Genomic DNA, 6,618 nt, shown 5'->3' with positions numbered 1-6,618 from the left:
CAGACCTTAAATGGATTACACCCTGAGGGAACTGGGGAGCCACTGATTGTAAAAGAGAGAGGGTATGATTCCCCCCTCCTTTGTTCCTCTCTGAGTATAGAGCCACAGCCTGAGCACATTCAGGCTAGAGAGGGAACGTTTTAAGGCTGAGACCATAGGAAGCAAAATCAATGTGCTGTTTGTTGGGGTAAAGTGTATGCATCAGGGACCTATTTCCAGGGACGATTATCTCTCTTGTAAAAAAAAAAATTCTTTTTTTCCCTCATCACTAATAATCTATTTGTGTTGAAAATTTAGAAAACATTTGGACATGAAAACATGGACACGAAAAATGAACAAAACTTGAAGCCTGGGGTTCTGTGCCTTGGTGATAACTCTGTTAGTATTTTAGGGTCTATCTTTCCCGTCATTTAAAATTACATAATAATGATTTTGGAAACCCTGATGGCATAGTGGTTAAGAGTTTGGCTGCTAACCAAAAGATTGGCAGTTGGAATCCACCGCTCCTTGGAAACCCTATGGGGCAGTTCTGTCCTATAGGGTCGCTATGAGTTGGAATTGACTCGATGACAGCGGGCTTGGGTTTTCTTGTTTGTTTAATAACGATTTTATATAAATGGGACCATAGTTTACACACTGCTTTATTAGTTGCTTTTTTTTCACTTGGCGATATAGCTGGAACATCTTCTCCTGCCATTAAATATTGTTTTACAATATAGTTTTTAATGGCTACAAAATATCCCATTTTATGGACTTACAGATGTCCAGGATCAACCCTTTCATCCTGAACACACAACCTGCTCCTTGTCCTTGTCTAGTCCTGTGCAACGGCAGCTGGCTGTCAGCCTGACGACCGTGAACCTGAGCATGACCTAAAATCATCAAAGCGTCCATGTCCACTAGTTCCTACTGATGGAGAAGGACAAGGAACTCTGGTTCTTCGAAAACACTTTTAGATACAAAAAGGGATATCTCACATGACCAGAAATGTAAAGAGCCAGAATTTCCCCCTGTATAGTTCCAGGTAAGAGGCAACGGTATCTCAGTGGTAGAATTCTTACCTTCCATGAGGGAGACCTGGGTTGGATTCCTGGCCTGTACACCTCATGCCCAGCCACCACCCATCTGTCAGTGGAGCTTGTCTGTTAGTGTGATGCTCAACAGGTTTCACTGGAGCTTCCAGACTAAGACAGACTAGGAAGAAAGGCCTGGTGATCTACTTTGGAAAATCAGTCAATGAAAACCCTATGGATCACAACAGTTCAATCAGCAAACCATTGTGGGGACAGTGCAGGACTGAGCAGAGTTTTGTTCCATTGCACATGGGGTCGCCATGAGTCGGGGGCCGACTTGACAGCAGCTCACAACGACAACATAGTTCCAGTTAACCCAGATTTGACCACATTTTGGAACCCAAAAAGCAACCAATTACAAGCAGGTTATTCCTCAGCCATTCTGCTGAATCCAACAATGGTTTTATTCAACCTGCTTGATGGGTACAGGGGAAAAATTTCCAACCCCAGTTTAAGAGGTCACCAATTATTTCAAAGGATGTTCCAACAGAAAAAAAGGAAATTTTAGTTAGTTTTAAATCATAGAACCTTCCTTTTCTGGGCAGGGGAGTTTCAGAAGTACACCTTGACTAACACTTAGAGCAAAAATACTTTCTGTGCCTGTTATGGTTATAAACCACCATCCATCTGTCAGTCTGTCATACCCTAGTGGCTTAGATGTGCTATGATGTTGGAAACTACGCCACCAATATTTCACATACCAGCAGGGTCACCCATGGTGGACAGGTTTCAGTGGAACTTCCAGACTAAGACAGACTGGGAAGAAAGGGTTGGTGATCTACTTCCAAAAATCAGCCAATGAAAACCTCATGGACCACAACAGAATATTACCTGATATAGTGCTGGAAGATGAGCCCGCTAGGTTGGAAGGCACTCAGAATATACAGTGGCTGCAATGATGGACTCACACATTACCAATAATTGTGAAGATGGCACAGAACTGGGTGATATTTCATTCTGTTATACATAAGGTCAGTGCCAAGTTGATGGCGACTGTTGTTATTGTTCAGTGCTGTTGGGTTAATTTTTGACAGATAGCAACCCCATGTGACAGAGTAGTACTGCCCAGTAGGGTTTTCTAGACTTTATCTTTACAGAAGTCAATTGCCAGATCTTTCTCCCACTGAGCTGCTGGGTGGGTTCGAACTGTCAGCCTTTCGATTAACAGCCAGTGCTTAATTTTTGTACCATCAGGGCTCCTTGGATGGTAGCTAACAACAACAAATATGTTTTCATATACATTCTCTCATTTGATTATCCAAGCCAGGTAGGGCAAGGCTCTTGGTAAGTCAGGCTCAGGAGTATCATGACTTGCCCAAAGCCGCTCAGCTTATAACCACTATCGCAACAAATGGGGTACCCAGTACTACATACACAGTCTTATTAACCCTCCCCCAAAACATGTGAGGAAAGTGCAACTATCCTTCCCATTTTAGAGATGAACACACCAAACCTGAGGAATATGCTATCTTACCCAACCTGGTATTACCAGAAAAACAAATCTGTCTTGGAAGAAATACAGACAGAATGCTCCTTGGGAGCAAGGGTGGTGAGACTTTGTCCAGCTTACTTTGAACAGGTTATCAGGAGGGAGAAGGACATCATGGTAAAGTACAGGGTCATCAAAAAAGAGGAAAAGCCTCAACGAGATGGACTGACACATTGGCTACAACAATGGGCTCAAACAATTGTGAGGATGGTGCAGGACCATGCAGCGTTTCTTTATGTTGTACATAGGGTCGCTGTGAGTTGGAATGGACCTGATGACACCTGACGACAACAACAACAACAACAATCCAACCTTGCACAGTTCGTGAGTGCAGAGCTGGGTCTTGAACCCAGGCCACTTGGCTCCCCACACCTCGTTGTAACCACTGAACTATCCTTCGGAGGGTGAGAGGGTGTCTGACTCCCTCACTGACTTCTCACTCTTTCCCCCCACAGCCTCAGATGGTCCCACAGTGGTGGTTTTACCTCCACTTGAAGATGAACAGGCTAACGTACAACCTTGGGAGCACCTCCCTCGCTCTGTTGTTTGTGACAGACAAGGGCTTTTGGTGATGGGGCATGCTAGCGGCATCCATGCTGAGGACGGGACGTTATTTAAAAAGTTGAGGAAGGGATATTATTTAAAAAGCTGACAGGTCAAGGGGGCGAGTGCAGAGTCACAGTGCACCTCTCGGTCATGGCTACAGCCACTTGATAGGAGGGACTTTTACCGGGGCTTATGGTCTGTTCATGGTCTGTAGGGGATATACTTATGAACAGTTTTATCAGCACATGCATTTCTCCAGGAGTTAGCCAATGTCACTTCTCATGAGGATCCCTGAGGTCCTGGGAACCGAGCATCACTTCTTACTTATGTGGAGAGAAGTTGATTGCCTTTGAGTATCACAATGGACAGCTCTGAGCCAGGCATAAGCACGTGCTTAAGACACACTGGATGGGGGAGAGGATGCTTTGTAGAGAGGGACTTGTCCATGGGTCTGAGGAGGAAAGGCACTGATGTGCCCAGAGCCCTGGGACATTCATCATCCAAACACTGTCACCCAGTGCCATGGGTTCTGGCTCCAGAATACACCCGGGGCCCCTCCACTTCCCCCATCTCTGCTGTCAGCACCTGGGTGCAAGCCACCAACAGCCAAGTGTGGTCTGCAAAGAAGTGGCCTAACTGTCTCCCTGTTTGCACTTTTGGTCCCTTCTCTTCCTTGGTCTCCTAGTGGCCAAAATGATATCCAGTTGTGTCTCTGCTTTGTTAAAAAAAAGAAAAAGAAGAACCGTTGCTGTAGATTCCAACTCATAGCAACCCTATAGGACAGATTAGAACTGTCCCATAGGGTTTCCAAGAAGTAACTGGTGGATTCAAACTGCTGACCTTTTGGTTAGCAGCCAAGCTCTTAACCACTTTACCACCAAGGTTCCCCGCTTTGTTAAAGGAAGAATAAAGTAAAGCTCATGGTTACAGCTGCAGAGCCTACAGGAGCTATCTTTGTCTTCTACCCTCTACTGCTCCCTCTCTCCACTCTAGCCACATGAGCTCCTGCCCTTGAACACGCTGAGCTTGCTCCTTCCTCAGACCTTTGCATCTGGCAGAATTGTCTGCTCCTAGGGAGTCCCTGAGTAGTGGAAATAATCAATGTGCACAGCCGCTAACTGAAAGTTTGGAGGTTCAAATCCACCCAGAGGTACCTCAGAAGAAAGGCCTGGTGTTCTACATCCAAAAAATTGACCATCGTAAACCCCATGGGACACAGTTTTACTCCAACACACATGGGGTCACCGTGAGTTGGAATCGACTCAATGGCAACTGGTTATCTTCTGCCCCTAGGTCTTTGCAGAGCTGTGTCTCTGTCTGCCTCCTCAGAGAAGCCTGGCTGGACCCCTTCCAAAGTGACATGAGGTGTGCTTTTCTTCACAACTCTTATCGCTATTTGAAGATAATCTTCTTTAGTTTCTTACTTACTATCCATTAGACAGCATCTAAGATGTTGTTGTTAGCTGCGGTCAAGTCAGCCCCCTACTCCTGGTGACCCCATGCACAATGGAACAAAACATTGTGCTATCCCCATGATCCATTGCAGATCAGACTGTTACAATCCATAGGGTGATTTTTGGATTAAGATTGCCAGTCCTTTCTTCCTAGTCTTTCTTAGTCTGGAAGCTCCACTGAAACCCGTTGAGCATCTTATCAACATGCAAGCCTCCACTGACAGGCCGTGCGTGAGGCGCATTGGTCAGGAGTTGAACTCAGGACTCTCGCATGGAAGGCAAGTATCCTGCCGCTAAAACCACCACTGCCTCATGTCTGAAACATAGGTTCTCAACAGATATTTGTTGAGAAGGGATGGACAGGTGGGTAGGTGACCAGGTCTGTCCTTGAAGCTGGAGCTCGCCAGCTCCCAGCTTTTCTCTCCGGAGGGGACAGGCGTCATAATGCTACAGGTAAATGGCTGCTACCTCCATTGTACGGGATGTTCATTTTGCCCCATTTAGTAGTGAATTATGTTACCTGCTGGGAAGGGTGATGCTGTGAGCCCCGTCATTAGTTCCCTGATTACTCACAATTGAAGTGATCATGGCTAACGGATGGTGTTTGCCACAAGAACCTGTAGGACAGCCAGGCCATTTGGCAGCAACTGTGTTCCCAAGAAGGCAGATCAATTTCCATTTGATTTGTTTAGAAATAACAAGCACACAATGTGGAGCCACTTGGAAGGTTTAGGCTCCTCCTTTCCTGAAATTTGGGGAAAAGAGGCAGCTCAAAATTACCAGTTAGAAGAAGACAGGCAGATCACAGTAACTGCTCCATCGGAATCCCCTGTAATCACAGCTAATAACTGTATTTTTCTCCTACTAAACAATTCTGTGATTTTAAAGCTTCTAGTTAGTGCGTGAGCTAAGTGATACTCAGGGGCTGGCCGTGGGGAACATGCCTCTGAAATGCAGTATCCAAGCCCCTTTTTTCCTATTTTGTACTATATTTATCACAGGCTCTGGGGTGACCCATTGACCCAGGTGGGAAGAGATCAGAGGGTGTCTGGTAAGATTTCCTAGCGTATGCCCAGAGTGCACACCTTTCCCTGGGTTACAAAGGGAACCAGCGTCTCCTCTGGGATCATGAATTTCACAGGCTTCTCTACTTTGATTCATTGACACTGGGCTCTTCCTTGATCTATGCTATTGCTTGGCTATCTAAAGATATCCCTTCTCTGGCTAAAACCCGTCAATGACTCCCCACTGCTTTTCAGAAATGCCTAAGCAATTGGGGTAGCTTGTAAGGGCATGTACAGCTTGCCTGCCAGCCTGCCTCTCTGGCCTCATCTTCCCCTACCCCCAACAACTCCTTTCCTCCATGCTTGTGCTATAGAGAACTATGATCTGCATGTAGCATGGTGGTGGTCAAGATTATGGATTCTGGGAGCCACTTCTCAGCTGTGTGACCTTGGACAAGTTGCTTGACCTCTCTGTGCCACCGTAGCCACACCTGCAATATCCAGTTGCCATTGAGTTGATTCTGACTCGTGGTGACTCCATGTGCATCAGAGTAGAACTGTGCTCTATAGAGTTTTCAATGGCTGATTTTTTTGGAAGTAGATCTTCAGGCCTTTCTACTGAGGCACATCGGGGTGAACTCGAACCTCCAACCTTTCGGTTAGCAGATGAGTGTGTTAGCCGTTTGCACCACCCAGGGACTCCCATCTGTAACATGGGGGATAATAAAGGGGCTTGCCCGATAAGGTGGCTGTTGGCGTTAAGTGCGCTGACGCAGGGTACCTGGCACACAGAGAGTTCCCAGTAAATGTTAGTTGTTAGTACTGATCCTCAAAGGTGCTTTTCTGTCTTTGCACAGGCTGTTTCCTTTGTCTACCTCACTCTTCCGGCCCCAATCCCAAATTCTCTTGTTGGACTCATCTTTCAGATCTTAGCTTAAACATTTCCTCATTCGGGAATTCTTCCAGAGCCACATCTGTGGACCAGGTAACTTTCTCTTGACCCAGCAGCACCCTGAACCTCCTCCATCACAGATATTTTAATCACCTGTTCA

The sequence above is a fragment of the Loxodonta africana genome, chromosome 12, assembly GCF_030014295.1.
Source record: "Loxodonta africana isolate mLoxAfr1 chromosome 12, mLoxAfr1.hap2, whole genome shotgun sequence".
In the NCBI taxonomy this organism is placed as follows: domain Eukaryota; kingdom Metazoa; phylum Chordata; class Mammalia; order Proboscidea; family Elephantidae; genus Loxodonta; species Loxodonta africana.
This window is presented reverse-complemented; position numbering follows the sequence as displayed.